General features: G+C 38.6%; 1 protein-coding gene across 6 annotated transcripts in view; it reads right to left on the bottom strand.

Moving 5' to 3' along the window:
- Window positions 1-14,896, bottom strand: part of pcdh7b (protocadherin 7b) — a 140,035-nt gene that overhangs the window by 83,286 nt on the left and 41,853 nt on the right. The window lies entirely within an intron of this gene.

The raw sequence follows: 14,896 nt of genomic DNA, 5'->3' as shown, positions 1-14,896 counted from the left end.
GATGAAAGGGTGCTTTCAACAATCACTTTGCATACAAGTGAATATGAATGAACATGTAAATGTATCAGTTTGGCTCTTGTCCAGACAAATCCTGTGAGTTCCTCTTTGGCCCTGAGGTAAATTGAACATAACAAAAAATAATATAATTTGAGTGCTATCATGGTGAAGAACCTCCTTTTTACGGACAAGGTCAATTCCCTCTATAAGCAGTAATGAGAGAGTGGCTCTTTCAACAATCAACAGACTTCACACACTCTGTGTGGATTAATTAAAGGTGAAGTGTGTGTGTTTTTATTTTTTTTCTTTATTTTAAGATATGTTCTCCTTTCCCAGTTCAATGCTCAGAAATAACTCAGCTATTCAAAGTTTGAATGGCTTAACTGTGTAACACTCCTTTTGTGTTAACTTCTAGCACAACCAATGACATGAGTTTGGGGGCGGGGCTACCTGTTTTGCCAGAAGGGGAATATTTCCACACTGTATAAAAAAATAAAAAATAAAAAACATTTAAACATTTTCTTTTGTTTCAACTAAAATTCAACTAATTATTTAGTCAATTTAACATAATTTAAGTTGCAATTTTAAGTACAATCAACTTGAAAATTTACGTCTTTTTTAAACATGTTTTTACAATGAAAAGACCTATTTAGAAACGTATATATATATATATATATATATATATATATATATATTGCATTATGTTTAGCTACATATATGCAGTATTCCTATGTATTCTGCAGTATTCCTATATGTACCCTGTATTTCAGTATTCCTAATATGCTGTATTCTTCTAGAATATTATTTTAATGATTTTATGTCCTCCAAATAATATTAACATAATTGTTGCTGTTAGGCAAGCTATTGAGACACATTTATTAGATTTATTCTAATTTCTATATTGAATTGCATTTGGCAATATATACAGTATAAAATTTTTTTATACCAAAATGCTATCAATGTTGTTTTTTCCCCCCTCTTTCTTAATACACTGCATGGCTGGCAAGTAACAAAGAAACTCTCGTATCATTGAGATTCTGGGTGTAAGTGAGGCTTCAGTCGGCTTGAGCTTCTTTCAACAATTCCACTGGCCATAAAGACCCCAAAAATCTCATCTCCACTGCTCGCCTGTCTTCGTTCCTTTCAAACAGCCATCTACGAGCTGGGCGAGATTTAGTTTCTCTAAAGATAGAAGGATAGCAGCTCCGCACATCAGCCTGCTTCAAAGGGAGGTGCTATCAGACCCTGCCATCGCCATGGCAATGAAGAAGATACCGATCCTAATCCCCATGTAAAAATGAAAACCTCCCCAGTGCCCGTGGGACTTCTTCGAGTACACTTCGCATTTCCGTCTCTCTCGCTCTTCAGTCTCTTTGCATTTCAGATCTAAGTCACTAAGATTAGAATGCACCTCAGCAAACTCTCGTTCACTCTTTCTTTAATTGATATATTTGGAGTGAACATTTGCGTGGCTTTGGAGTTGTTGCTCTGAGAAGAAACTGTCATTTTATACTGATCTGGGATCAGCTTTCTCTCTAGGTAAACAAGATAAAACAGGAACAGGGCGACTGGAATCGTTTGAGTGGTAAATGTGTGACTTGTTGTCACTGTGTTGGGTTGACTCAATAGCTCCTTGCCTGAGGGCCGCGGAAAGTCAAACGTATTATTAGCAGCGTGAAAATATCCCTGGGGCCAGCTAAACAAATAAGACACACGCGATCCTGGAAAGATGGGAGAAAGACAAATGACAGAAAGGGAGAATTTCTAGATTGACTCTTATAGAATTACAGAAGGAAGCAGGAGTGTGTACGATATAGGAAAGCCAAAAAATATATTACAAATTGAGACAAAACAAAAAAAAAATGTCCATGTCAGAAATGTACAGTTCTAATGTAATACAAATCTGGCAGTTAGTTAACATCATTTATTATTTTTAGGCAGAAAGCTCATTAAAGCAAGTTGTGATCATAACATTTTGAAGTAGAACGATTGTTGTTTTATTTACAACTTTCAAAAATACAGTGTATATGCTTTCTACTCATTATAGAACCGTACATGCATGACCCATTAGACCTATGATCTATTTTAGTTAGTTCTTTATTTAATCAAATGTTTTGATAGTTTAATTAGATTTTTCATTACCAATTAATTATTTAATTTTAAAATCTTTACAAGTACAAAAGGTTTTTTTTTCCTCTCTCTCTAAACCCTACAAACACAATGCTCAACAGACACAATGCATGCTGGCTAGTGTTCATTCAATTGCTGAATCGAATCTCAGTCCCACTCATAGCCAGCTGCTCTATAGGCCACTGAGAAATCCAACAGGATGACAGGTTAATGGCTAAATGTACGAGGACAACTAGGTTTATCAAATGAATCAAGGTTCTTGCTGGCCAAGTAGACCAAAGAGAGATATTTACAGAGATAGACAAAGAAAGAAAGGTAAAATGTTCCACCTGCTCACTGGCTTCAGGTAATCACAATAAATTATGTAACTTGAGATGAAGAAACCAAGCATCACATGGTGTGCAGACACACACTAACATGTTTATTTTAATGTTAAGCACGAGCCAGAAGGTGATCGTGATTATGTTATATATTTATTGATTGAGAAAGAAAATATGAGGAAAACCGTCTCTTGTGTCCTATTTCAAATAATGAATTACAAAATGGCATATTCAAATTCATAATGTTTACCCTTAACGCGTTCCTTGAGGGAACTAAATTGAACTCCACAAATCAATATCTGGAAATGAAAAAAAAAAAAATGTAACTAAAACATTTAATTGACCAATTGAGGTCTGAAAAAATGTGTGGCTTGTGTTCCATTTGTGTGTCACAACACGCTTTTGAACTTGACGAGCAGGTTTCTTTACCAGTTCAAACGCACCGACATTTACTGGCACACACGTACCCTCGATTTCTTTGACAAACACACATCGAGACCAAAGACAACATGCTGAACTCCTTAAATTACTGTAATGAGGATTAACACAGCTCTGTAAATGCTACCCGTCACGACTTGCCTAAATATCAAAGAAAAAACGTTCTCAAATGACATATATATGTTCTTTTTGGAAACCACGCTGATGAAATATAAATGGCACTCTTCCAAGTTGTATTAAAACTGGCAAATTACATATTTTGATACATGATCCATGTGAGTCAAGTGACTAGAATCAAAATCAGATGTTTTTGCTCTTATGAGGAATCTGGCTTGGCAGGTGCTGACATTGGAAAGAAAATAGGTTTGAAATGGCGGCCACAAGTAGACAGCGGTCTTAAAATGCTTAAGGGGTGGAAAAGGCCAATCATAACAGAGAGTAAATATTGCAGTGGATAATGATTTATCTGGCTTAAACCACACACACAAACACACACATACACATGTTAGGCCAGTACAAGTTCAATCAGGTTTTAACAATATTTGGCCTGCACAATCTCCAAGACGCCACGACATCTTACATACAATAACACAACTGGTGCCAGTGAATTGGAATTCTGTATCAAAAATAATTCACGACCACACGTCAGGTTTATCTAAACACAACGGCCCCATTGAAACATTACTGTTATTGTGTATCAAATGAAACTGAGAATTGTTTAAAATATTACCGGATCAAATATCAGCATGTTGGCTTATGTGTAAATATCTGCTGACACATTTACAGTACCTGTCCTACATCACTTGTTAGACTGAACAGTAACACAGCCAGCGCATGTTTGACTGGACCAGGCTGGAAATCTCATGCCGTCTGTTTAATGTCCCCGTGACGGGGGAGAAGGCAAAGTTTATGTGCCACAGTTAGAAGAAAGTTATACAGAAACGCTTCAGGCTCATTGCGGTTCCATGTAATAATACAAGAAATGATGTGTGTGCAAAAGGGTTTTCAATTAAAATCCCAAACAAATTCAAATCACAGAAGTGTGTATAAATATACATAAAGGTACCGTTTATATAGCAGCCCAGAGCATTTGAATAATCTCAACTGGCTGTGTCCACACAAATACATTGCCAGGTCACAGGTTTTCTTCGCTGGTTTAAACAACATATGTAAACAAGACACCAACTGGTGGTTCCAAGACCAGCTAATATATGATGCAATATAAACCAGTGGTTTAAGAGACCTGAATGACGGAAAGAAAACAACAACGTGGAAAATAAAATAACACTGATCCACCTAAGTATTTTGCTCAAAATACATTGCTTTTATAGATACACCCGTATTAAGTCTCATATGATTAAACAACACATTCAGATCCCAGGGCATCACATAGGTGACGCTTTTGAAATTGCGTCTAAATCCGACACACATGGCACCCTTTCGCATCAACATAACGCGCTTTGGGTATAGGTATGTTTAGGTCTGGGGTAGTGTTAGAGTTAGACCACTAGGAGATGGCCCTTCTGGCCCATATATACATGCGTTTAATATTGACGCTAAAGGGTGCCATGTGCGTCGGATGTAGACGCAATTTCAAAAGCGTCACCTATATGAGACCGGGCTGGATTACATTGTATTTTGATAAATAGTTCACTTCTACTTACTATAAGTAACTTTGCGACTACATGTGAAGAGTTTGGTTCCAAAACGCGATAAACGCCATTTAAAAAAAAAATGAGTTACTGCAAAAATCTGACTTTCCAATACCGACCAGATACAAAACAATGTTTAATTTTACGTAAAATGGGATATCCACCGTGTTATTATGTAATGTTTTCTCCCTTTCTTTCCAAACCGCGACAAACGCCAGTCTCCCTTTTCTGCAAAATGCCACATATCCTCTAAACCAATCACAACGCACCATTCCACGCAATGTAAACAGTAACGGCAGCGCTTTAACTAACCCGGCTTCCTAGGTTTTCTCTATTTTGTCCTTTCGATCAACAAACAAACAAAAAAATGAATAATTTTGACAGCATTGGTGAACCTGCGGAGGGTAAGGCATCCTGCATGGGTAAACGCGACATCGAAATCGAATCATTTACGTGAGGAAGAAGATGGACTCGGGAGGAGGAAATGCCGCCTGTTGCTTGTTCTCACACGACAGCATCAAACTTCTGTCACGCTGACACACTGACCCCCAGAGGATCTTTTGGAAAACTTTCAGTTGTTTTATTCAAAGTCAACGAAAACCGAGCAGGACCAAGCCAGTTTACAGCTGATCGCCGTCAAAAAAGTTCAGCGGCGACGTCCCAAGGTTGACAACAGCGATATGCATAACGTTAGATCATGCTTAATAAATCATAATTCATGATGATGTGCTCGTCTTAGTTAATGTTTTAATTAAGGTTTTGTTAATCCATGAAGTCATGAATGAAAAACATTGAACTGTTAAAAAAAACGTTGTTAGTTCCTGATGATATTAATACGAATTAATGCATAATTCATTTATCCATGAATTCATGATAATTCATGACATGAACCCTTAAAGTGTTACCGAAAATTGTTATATTAAAGCAATGGATTTATAGTATGCACAAGAAATTCAATGTGTATAAAATTTTATTTTGATTAATTGCATTTCGAAAAAAAAAAATATTGGATTTATTGCATTTTGGGGGAAAAAACGATCTGTTTTTATAATAAATCTTTGGAAATCAAAACCTGGATTTCATTTTTTATTGTTATTATAACCTACAAATGCTATGTGAAAAATTTGAAACCGAAAATAGTGGTTTTCATCTTCCCATTTTCTTGCTAAAGAAAACCCAGTTTTACTCAAATTCATCAAAATGGATTTATAGCGTTTTGGAACCAAACTCTTCATGTCAACTAATTCTAATTAGATGATTAGGTTAAGTTTAATTGTTAGGAGTTTGCGTTAGTAGAATGAGATGTACCTTAAGTACCTTAAGTAAATGTTTTACAGTCATTAATGTCTGTTGAGGAACCCTCAAAGTAAAGTGTCAGCAGATATTAAGCAAACACTTTAATCAGTCATTCATTAACCATTTTAGTCATATCCAACCCTTTGTTATTCTATGGGCCATCTCTCAGCATACAGGAGATATTATTTTCACCAGGTCTTTTCCCAAAACTCCCCATTTCATTGCTTGGGACTCACACACACACATTCACAGACATGTTAACATCTCCAATTCACCTATGGTGCTTGTTTTTGGCTTGTGTGGAAACCGGCGAACATGGGGGAAACTCACACAGACACAGGGAGAACATGAAAACTCCACATAGAAAGGCTCAGCTGGGACTCAAAGCAGGAACCTTGTTCCTGTGAGGCGACAGTGCTACCCACTGAGCCACTGTGCCACCCCAAACACTTTATAGTGTAGCTACTATATTGTGTAATACAAGTGAATTTAGGCATCACAGTATTAAAAATGGATATTCATTTTAAGATTTGCTAAATTGCAGCAGATTCAATTCTTAATGTTTTTAAAGATGCACTTTATATGAGCATTTCATGCTACAAAGGTAATAGAGTACAATCTGATAAGAATAGGGTATATGTGCAAGCACAATTGCACATCCAATAGCGACTGATATCCATGAAGTAAAATGGCACTGATTAAAATGACACACAGTTTTGGTACTGTGTTGAGTCACTACACAAAATCTGGGACCAAATGCAAAATCAGTTAAGAGGAGCACTATCACCCATAACTGGTTTGAGGGTGATGTGACAGGGGCAGTGAGTCACTGGCTAATCTCCAGTGAACACACTCACACTCATTGGATGTGTCATTGGCTGGGTAACTCTTACATCTGCAGGTCATATTATGTGCTGCAACAATTAAAAACCCAAATGGCAGACTCGCCGCTTCTCTTCATTGTTCCTTTACCTTTAGCCTCGTTTTGGTCTATGCTGCACCACACACATGCTCACTCTCCTATTTCAAAGAGAATTAACAAGCTACTATTAATTTGAGTTCAGTGACTCTGCTTGAGCATGAGCTGGGAAAAGAGTGGGGGAGAAGGGATAGAGGAAATGAGGAGAGAGAAAATCCTCAGCAGAATCCCCATGAATAAGTAATAGACCAGCTGTATGATTTTTCATAACTAAAAGAACGACAGACGAAGAAAATGTTCATCTCGAAGAGAGATTCCCTCTCTTCCAAGACAAATCCCCCTGCCAACCTCACACACACACACACACACACACAGCATACACACACTCCCACTGTACAGAAGTGCTGATGTCTGATGTCAAGCATCACAGAAACCACCTGATCTCGAGTATCTGTGGTAACATATGTGTGTATGTGTAGTGCATGCGAGTGTGTCTGCCAGCGCTCAGTTAGATCTGTTGGATTAGCCAAGTTTAATTGGATATGAGGACCTTCCGTTGCCCTCTCATCACTTCCTTTGAGCAGAATAAAAATTAGCATAAGAAAAAAAATAATAAAAGGAAGCAGTTGCTTATGCTGTGTGTGCTAGCAATCAGCTATTAAATGTGATCAGAATGTTTTCCCCAATGTGATATGTTTATATACGCTACATTAAACATCACATTTTATTGTATAACCTTCAAACAAAACATTTCTGGCTGTTTCGGACTGATCTGGAAGCAGCATTTAACATATAATCCTTTCCATTCCTATCCTTCATTACGCAGCACCCAAAGCTGGGTCAGCTGAGGATCGTCTGAAAGCCCTGCGGAGGCTGTGAAACCCCTTCTTTTGCAAACAAACATTGCTCACTGTTCTCTCTCATTTCAATTTCATTTTCTATATGGTGAATGCTGCTTGGGATCTATAATCTGTCCATTTTCATTGTCTCATTCTCTTTTGTCTCTCATCAGTTCTCTCTCTCTCTTGTTTCATCAGCTCTGTTTAGCTGGCATTGTGTATTGATACAAGAACAATACAAAGACTAGACCCGCACACACAAATTACATGTCAATATCAAGAGGTCAAGGTCTGTCTGGTTCGCATGACCCAGTTAGCCCTTGCTAATATACAGTATGTTGTAATGCTACACTCAACACTCAAAAATAATCTGTTTTAATCTTTTACTTCTTCTTCTTCCTCTTCTTCTTGATTATTATTTATTTTAGATATTATATTCATATATTTTATTATACTATAGGAATTGTTTCACCAGTGCCAGGGTTATTTACACTCAATGTAATAATAATAATCATAGAGAAGGGTTTTTTTTTTTTTTTAATATATATATATATATATATATATATATATATGAAGAGTTCAGATGCAAAAGCCTCTAAATGCCATTTGAAATTTTCTTCTTTAATGATGACTTTTATCGAACTTGTATATTTAAGTTCAGTAATTTCACTTAAATAACAATTAATAGGTAATTATCATTGCCATTTAAGTAAATTTACTGAACTTAAATATACAAGTTTGATAAAAATCATCATTAAAGAAGAAAATTTCAAATGGCATTTAGAGGCTTTTGCATCTGAACTCTTCATTTATATATATATATATATATATATATATATATATATATATATATATATATATATATAAATCTATTTAAAAACAGGAATATGTTTGGAAGTGTTCTAGTGACGCCACTAGCCAATCAGCGTTACCATGATACCATCAGAATCACACTGTATTCTCCAGTACTTGGCAGATTCCATTATCATAAATATCACAAAAACCCTAATAAGTTGAGGCTGGTCACATTATTTACATAAATTCATTCCCTCAGTTTATATATATATATATATATATATATATATATATATATAACTTGTTTTATCAAAATCATCTAATGTGGACCTCACATTGAATTGACCTAAATATTTAAAGTAATAAATACAGTAATTTGAAGTAAAAAGGCAAGTAAGTGTGTGTGTGTGTGTTTTGGTGTGTTATGGTGCCAAATCATGGTATTTTAACAAAGTTTAAGTTAAGATTGCTTTATCAATGACAATATTAAGGTTTACAGTGTTTCAGCCATCAACTGTTCAACTGCCATTGAGATGACAGTAAACAAAAAACTGTGTCTCAACAAACTGACACAACCCAATGCACATTTGAAGCATGTACAGACAATCACTGCATAATAAACAACAGACAAAATAGAAGCAAACATGTCAGTAGAAAGGGGCACATGTGCACACATATTAGGTAAATGTTCAAAAGCTGTAATTGTCAAACACCGGCTATATATGAAAACCCTTTCAGCGGTTTGTATGTGTGTGCAGTCAGAAGTATTTGGATTGGGTTTCTCTGCACTGGCTCTCCTTGACACTCTGTTTATCAGTCTATGGCAGGCAGAAGAAAAAAAAAAAAAAAAACATTAGATGTAATCGCGGTGAACGATAGCCCAGAGCACACGGCACGTAAGATTTACATGACGACAAACAAATCAAAGCAAACATAAAATAACCCCCGACCTGGCTGCCATGGTTTGTGTCACTGGGCTATACTCTGACTAAAACGAGCGTAAAATAGCACTGAAATGCTAGTTACGATAGACTACAAATGAAATTCAAAATCAAGTCGACTCTATTTTAACCCTAAATTATGAGGGGAATTATACGTGGATCATTTGAATTAAGAGAGCAATTTATTCCAAAATAAGGCTTAAGATAGCCGAGAAATTGTTAATCCTGAGGTTGTATGGAGGACACAAGCAATTTATTGGGCTTCTGGTCATTTCCAAGGAAACAATTTGTCTTCAAATGCACCATAATGGAGGAAAGCTGTGTTCCACGCCGATACTGCTGAGCCTATGCATCGAGTCATGCCCGTCGTACCAGTGAGTATTTCAGTGGAACTCGCCGAGGAAAAGTCAGCGAGTCCTGCCAAATTGGTCCCTAGACTTCCTAGGATGATATCCAGCATGACTGATCCACAGCTGATATCAGTGTGATCAGCCCAAAAGACTTCTGCCGAGCGAGAGACAGCTTACGTCACTTCTGCATGCCGAGTTTCATGTCAACCCTGCCAAGCCTGAGCTTCACGACGTGCCTGCCGCATGGTTCTTCTCGTCAAGTATGCCTAGCCAGAGACGGTTCTCGTCACGTCTGCCCGGCCAGAGACGGTTCTCGTCACATATGCCCGGCCAGAGACGGTTCTCGTCACGTGTGCCCGGCCAGAGACGGTTCTCGTCACGTCTGCCCGGCCAGAGACGGTTCTCGTCACATATGCCCGGCCAGAGACGGTTCTCGTCACGTGTGCCCGGCCAGATACGATTCGCGTCACATATGCCCGGCCAGAGACGGTTCTCGTCACGTGTGCCCGGCCATAGACGGTTCTCATCACGTATGCCCGGCAAGAGACGGTTCTCGTTACGTATGCCCAGCCATAGACGGTTCTCATCACGTATGCCCAGCCATAGACGGTTCTCGTTAACCCTGCCGAGCCTGAGCTTCATGACGTGCCTGCCGCACGGTTCTTCTCGTCACGTATGCCCAGCCAGAGACGGTTCTCGCCATGTATGAATGGCCAGAGACGGTTCTCGTCACGTATGCCCAGCCAGAGATGGTTCTCGTCATATATGCCCAGCCAAAGACGGTTCTCGTCACGTATGCGCGGCCAGAGACGGTTCTTGTCACTTATGCCCAGCCAGAGATGGTTCTCGTCACGTATGCCCAGCCAGAGATGGTTCTCGTCATATATGCCCAGCCAGAGACGGTTCTCGTCACGTATGTCCAGCTAGAGACTGTTCTCGTCATGTATGCCCGGCCAGAGACGGTTCTCGTTACGTATAACCGGCCAGAGACGGTTCTCGTCACCTCTGCCCAGCCAGAGACGGTTCTCGTCACGTATGTCCAGGTAGAGACTGTTCACGTCACTTCTGCCGATCTAGTGGGCAGTTGGTCTCCCAAAACGTGACAATGAAGGCCACGCCGCCATGGCTGCCCGAAGGGTCTTTTCTGCTTGGCCGCCCGAAGGGTGTGGGTTTTGTGTCTTGATATTTTCAGCACTTCCCTGTCTTGTCTAGTTATCCCAGGTGTTTCTGATTAACCACGCCCCTTGTTATTTTGTCTAGCTCGCTTGTCCCTTGTATTTAAGCCTTGTGTTTCAGCCCTATCTTTGTGAGTTATTGCTTGTCTTAGCGTGATGTTGGTTGTTATGTTCTGTTCCGTTCCCTAGTCTGAGTCTAGTCTGGAGTTTATTTAATAAAGTTGTGCTGCATTTGGATCCTGCTTCCTCCTACTTTTTTAGCCGCAATCATCACACATTGCATGCGTGTGGGTTGTAGTGATGTGTGTTTCAGGATCACTGATTAAGTAGACACTCACAAATGTCCCTGTTCAATATTTGATCATTACGCATTGATACCAGACCTAAACAGAAAAGCAAACAGAAGAAGAGAGAAAAAGGGGACTGAAAACAAGAGAGGGAACATAAAGAATAAGGGGAGCATAATTAGAGCTCTTTAATAAAGCATGAGCTGGAGAAAGCTGAGCCTCTTTGGGAGGAGGCAGAGAGGCTGGATACTCCTTTTAATGCTATTGATTGGGAAATGATGTGTGTGTGAGTGTGTTTGTGTCGGCACATGTGTGTGTAGGTATTGATTGCTTTGACCCAAACACTACAACAAGCTACGTGCACCATTTTATTCAAAGCTTCTGCATCGAGCTAATGCTTCAATCAGCTGCCAAATCTTGGAGGAAGAAACGGAACCTATTCAGGAGAATTACGAGTTATAGAGTGAGACGTAGGCTAAACGAATGTAGTGTGTAGGTGTGTAGCATAGCCGTTTCACTCGACGCCACGTTGCCTTCAAACAAACAACCCTGCACCCTAAGGGAGAGAGGACTAATCCATGCAGCCAACAGAGCAATTCTCATTATCGACTGCTAAAAACACAGAGGGCAAGAGGGAGGCAAAAACAAGTGAGGGATGATAGGAAAGTGTAAAGGTGGAAAAAAATTAAATGGTAAACCACAAGATACTATTTATATTCATGGGTAAATATCTATAATAACATTGTAAAAATGGGGGACAAAAGTTGCATGTGTTGCATGTCAGAGGTAAATAGCAGAGGTTGCTCCTCCATACTTATAGACCCCGTTTACACCTGGTATTAAAATGCGATCTGTATCCAGATAAGTTATCCGGATAATAAGTACTGATTCCATTTACACCTGGCCACATAAATGTGTTTTTGCAAAACGTATATAAATCCGATCTTCACCTCCTGCGTTATATGCAGATTTAATGGATTGCACGCCACCAAAAGCAACAGATCTGAGCGGCATTTTATTGATCATCAGCTAATTTCCAAATCAGAGACATCAATAAGAGAGAGTGGCAACAGGCCTGGTAAGATAATTTCGTTTCTTTATTTGAAGATGTGTTAACTGCGTCTGTGACTTACTTTCACTTTTATTTGCGATGTTTGCACGTTGAATAGACGCTCAGCAGCTCATCTGCGGTGATGCGTGTCGCATCTGACTAGGCTATAACATGACATATAGCCTATATAACACGCTCTCACTCGTTTATTTTTTAGCATTTTTGGGAGGAGTAAAATATACATATGTGGGTTCAACAACCAGATTGCGTTTACACCTAGTAAAGATCCGGACACAATGCGAGCCAGACTACCTCCAGATGTGGTCAGGCAGATCCGATCACGATCCGATCACAACGCGTTTACACCTTGCATTAACATGCGTTTTTTATTATCCGGATAACTTATCTGGATACAGATCGCATTTTAATACCAGGTGTAAACGGGGTCATAATGTCAGATGTTTCTTGAAAGGAAATGTAAATGAAAACAAGTCAATATTTGCAAATATTTTAGTGTGTCCATTTATCTTTTTCAGTAGATTGAAAGATTTTGAATTGTAACATTTTTAAGGTTCATCTAATATTTATATTTTCTTCACTTTCAGCCTCATTTAAATGAATGAAAATTATGCTGTAATAATTTTAATTTTTGCTATCAATAAAAACACTGAAATTAGACAATTTTTCAAATTAGACAATTTTAGGCATTATATATTTTATTGTGTACTGTAAATACATCAATTAACTTAAGACACATTCATTTTATTTTTAATAAATTAATTTATAGTATTTTATGTTTATCTATTGGGCAAAACAATTGTATAACAACATAACATTATGAGTATCATGCAGGGTGCAAAAGTCTCTATTTCTCTTCTCTGAGTCGCATTGCTGTCTAGAAACAACTGAGATATTCAAGGGACCTAATTTATGATTTTTTTTTCTCTTCGGGAGGAGGTTATTATAGTCAAATATTAATTATTAAGCTTTCTAAATATGGGGAGACCTATTCTAAAATGAATCTAATAAATAAATCAATTGGCATCATGTTAAAATGCTCCTTTTATTCTGTGGAGGAAATCATGTTCATGCGCACACACTCCGTCACACAAACACGCGGTTGCATGGTCTCATTTCATAGACTCCATTCCTCCACAGCCTTCTATTCGCACTGGGGCAATGTAGGTGTTGAACAGAATAATAATCAATGTGTTGTGTGTGTGTGTGTGTCTTTGGGTGTGTGTGTGTGTGTGGGGGGGTATTATTAGGGACTACACAAACACATTCATTCACACAACACACATTGAGATTTAGATTTACACACAAATATATTTACCTCAGCCACTGAGATATGGTAGGCGGAGGTTAATCCATAGCTGCATGAAAACAGCCCTCTGATAGGCTGAGACGTGGCAGCTCTCCTGCCCACTCCAGGAAGTGATTGATGTTAAGCGGACTTTGATATTTGACTGCTGTGATGACAGTACGAATATGATTCATCTCCTCTGCCAAAGAAAAATAACCTGCTTCTCTGGTTTCCAAGCTCAAAACACTCACACACACACATGCAAAGGCACAAACAGACTCTCTCTTACACACACACACACAAACTGTACTGTAGATGTTCTTGTGGAGTAGTTTCAGTAGAAAACTGACCATAATATTAGACAGCCTTTAGACATTTGATGAATGATGACAAGAATTATGTTCAAAGGAAAAGGAAATAATTGATGGATTCAATATTCTTCCCACATCTAGCCTATAGGACCAAAAGGCCTTCTATTTCTTTTTCACAGAGAGGATGAAGAACATAAAACAATTTCTTCTTTATAAAAGTGAACAAAATGGCAGTTTATTTCAACGAGTTGGTCACGGTTGACCAGCATTGAGTGAGGAGAAAATGGTGGTTCTCTGAATTAATTTTGGGAGTGGGTGCTTCTCTGTAAAAGAGGAAATGATTGATATTCCAAATGCATCTCATCTCAATCAAATGACAGTCCAAAACACACCGTTATAAGCTCGCTGTGCCTCAAATGAACTCTTTGCTCTTTTCTCAATACCTCAAACAAACAGAAAAAGACTTAAAGGGCCGCTATTATGCAGAATTCACTTTTACATGACGTTTGAACATGAATGTGTGTTGGCAGTGTGTGTACACCACCACCCTATAATGATAAAAAAACACCCAGCGCTTTGGTTTTTAAATCCCCATCAATCATAAGCACTGTCTCAGAACAAGCCGTTCTCAGATTCGGGGCAACATGACCTTACTTTGCAAAGGCTCTTCCCACGACTGCTGACGGACACTGCTGTATTAGCGTAGTCGGTCTGCCATTGTTTCGACTGTAGACAGGAATGTCTCAATTGATTGAGGTGTTTTGTTGTTGAGTGTAAGAATGGACATAGCAGTCTTCATTTACTCTCATTGTTACTCCAAGATGGATCTGTACCAACTTAGTGTTAGTTGTAACGAGTGTTTTGTGTTCTTCTCTGATGATAATGAAAGGGAAAGAGAGAGGGTTTATGGATGAGACCTTAATGTGCACTTCTTATACAGTGTTTATTCAGCTCTTAAAGTAATGCTCTGGAGGAAAACTGACGCTTCATCTTCTGTGTGATGTAAAATAAACTTCATTAAACTCGCCAGTATATTTTTGGCCGTCATTCGGACACGGTGCTATACAGCAGGCTTGAACTAATGGTGGA

Source organism: Pimephales promelas, chromosome 1 (assembly GCF_988280905.1).
Source record: "Pimephales promelas chromosome 1, fPimPro1.hap1.1, whole genome shotgun sequence".
Lineage (NCBI taxonomy): Eukaryota > Metazoa > Chordata > Actinopteri > Cypriniformes > Leuciscidae > Pimephales > Pimephales promelas.
Note: the sequence above shows the minus strand (reverse complement) of the source record. Positions and strands in the feature narration are given on the sequence as shown.